The sequence below is a fragment of the Lactuca serriola genome, chromosome 8 (genome assembly GCF_051521515.1).
Source record: "Lactuca serriola cultivar US96UC23 chromosome 8, Lser_US96UC23_V15, whole genome shotgun sequence".
Lineage (NCBI taxonomy): Eukaryota > Viridiplantae > Streptophyta > Magnoliopsida > Asterales > Asteraceae > Lactuca > Lactuca serriola.
Window position 1 is genome coordinate 124,184,041 of NC_136415.1, and position 2,761 is coordinate 124,186,801.

The 2,761-nt window shown below is 33.8% G+C and overlaps 1 pseudogene; it reads right to left on the reverse strand.

Moving 5' to 3' along the window:
* Positions 1-830: 830 nt before the first annotated feature.
* Positions 831-2,379, reverse strand: LOC145067363 (putative E3 ubiquitin-protein ligase BAH1-like; annotated as a pseudogene).
* Between the last annotated feature and the right edge of the window lie 382 nt (positions 2,380-2,761).

The window sequence follows — 2,761 nt, forward strand, 5'->3', positions numbered from 1 at the left end:
GGTTTGGTTGCGTTCAAAGTGAATGGGACGAGGGTAAGCAGCGACTTAAGTCTCGTTCTCATATGAAGGTCGACACATTTTACAAGTTTGGCCCTTGACTTCACAATTTAATTCAGATAGAGTCCAATATTTAGACTACATCCCCTGCTCTGCAAAATTCCTTTCAACACAAGTCCAAAAATTACCAATCAGCCCCTAGCATCCAGGATTCATAACAACTTAAGTCCCAAAAGTTACCATATCGCCCCTCCATGACAAATTCTTAGCAAAGAAATCCCAAATTTATACTTTAACCCTCGGAAATCAAAATTATATCATTTGGCTCCCCGAAACCAACACCCCACCAATTATTATTCAATTTTGGACTGTAACAATATAATAAAAATCACTTCTGGGGGTTCCGGGTCTATTATTTGATTATTCTATTTCAAACGAGATGTTACAAATCTCTTAAGAGTTTCTTAGTTCGAGTGAAAGACGTTGAAAATTTCCAGTATAAACTGTACTTGGGAGGTTATTAATAATACCCTCAAGTCTGGGTAGACTCTGGAAAGAGAAAAAATAATTTATATTAAAAATTAAAAATAGCAACGTGGTTTCAATTTACATAATTTAAAAAGAGAGAGAGAGAGAGAGAGAGAGAGAGAGAGTATGAACCTTGATAACCAAAAATTCAAGTTTATTTGTATTATGTTTAGCTTTCCTTCTTCCTTTAGAAATTCTTTTTTTTGTTAAATCCGGTTCAATAGCGTAAAATCCAACCATTGTATCAGATAACTTCCAACTCACACCAGTTAATTTTAGCCGGCCTTCTTTTCTAGGTGTAACACTTAGTTGAGCCTGAAAAAAGTTAAAAATAAATAAATAAATAAATAAATAAAATGGTCAACTGTAAAGTCAAACTCACCAGTGTGGTTTCGCCACCTGTCAATGTTATATCGACCTTGGATAATGTAAAAAGAGATGCGTCTAAGGTTGTTTTTTCGTCTTCAATACTTTGATCTACAGATGAGTTGTTTGCATCTGAGAAGTGAAATATTATTATTATTATTATTATTATTATTATTATTATTATTATTATTATTATTATTAAGAATTAATCTTTACACATTATAAATTCAAATTTTTAAAAATAGTGAAGTTACCAGGTATTGTCTCGTATGGTGAATATTCACACATTAGGGTAACACTGTAAATGTAATCATAAGCTATGAACTTTTCGTAATTTCGATATATAGTCACTCATACCAAGCAAACAGCACAAGTTAGACTGTATTCCAGAACTACATAATTTGGAAGTAGCAATTTCAATACAAGTTTTGAAATTATAACACCGAGATCACAAGAGAAATAACTACAAAGCTCATAGCAGATCATTTCATTTGATTCATTGAAATTCATATAAAAAGCCACCAGTTTAATCAACCATGGTGATTTTAAGATCTCCAAGTGTTCAGCCTGCAACTTAGACCTGAAGTTCACGCCACATACAGAGTTGTGCACCTGAAAAACAAACATAAATCATAATCGCAACACATCAATCCAAAAATAAAAGAAAAAACAACAATCTAAAGAAAGAATAGGATATTCGCTTACTTTGTCGTATTTCTTAAGAATTTTCCTAAGAGCTATTGCATTCATGATAACATATTTTATTAGCATCTGCCCTTCCAGTACAAGTGCTTGTTGATCATTTTTGAAACATTGAAACAAGTGTAGTAACTATCTCGGCATACCAATTTTGCAATGAAGCTGGACAAGATGTCTGACTCTAGAGCTAATACACCCCATTATATCAAAATCTTCTTTCATTATCTCGCTGAAGAACATCCGATCACACCCTACATTCATAAACAAATCATGAATAAAAACATCACAATCGTATACAATACATGCTACGTGAAACTCCACCACTCTCAATCATGACAGATACTTCAACTTGTAAATAGTTTTTCACTATTAAAGGATTACTTAATGTAATCAGGTGAATACACCTCTTATTTGACTGATCCTGGTTCTCTATCTTGTCAGCAATGGCATCATGAATATATAAATTTGATCCCTTGTTTACCCTCCCAGTCCTAGCAGAAGGCAAACACACATCATGCACATACACACAACAACGAAAAGGATGACTACTTAGAAGAGAAGGGTAGTAGATAAATGACCTCAAATTTCCAGTCTTACTTTAATTAGAAAGAATAATGGAAATGCTATAAGCTTAAATCCATAGGGAAGTGCTCCCTAATGGATGCCATCTTATCCGAGACCTGATTCTGCTAAATGTAGAGGAAGAGGAAAGTCGTGTCCTGGATATACAGGGTCCAGAATCTTGGGAGATACACTAAACTGGATATCGAATCTGACTTCAAATGGCATTGTTGTTGCATTTTTTAGTATGAACTGACATTTTATGAATCTTTTTAGAGAAAATAGCTAGAAACCCATTACAGGTGGAGCTAAATTAACATGGGTAAATAGTAAAGTAAACTTACTGTTGAGTACAATCAAACGGAATTTGTGTATCGTTAAACTGAAACATCAGTTACTACAAGAACAAAATAGCCACTACTAACACCTTTAGAAATACCCCTGGAATTATCAACTGAATTGGAAAAATCCACCTCAAAGAAGCTAATGTTGGATTAGTGTCTAAGTCCATAACTATTTTGGTATCTACTTGACCCGATGGTGCATGGTCCTTTTTGGTTGCCTTCACCAAAGCAACTTGATAGGATGAATTATGGAGAGAAAGGATTAA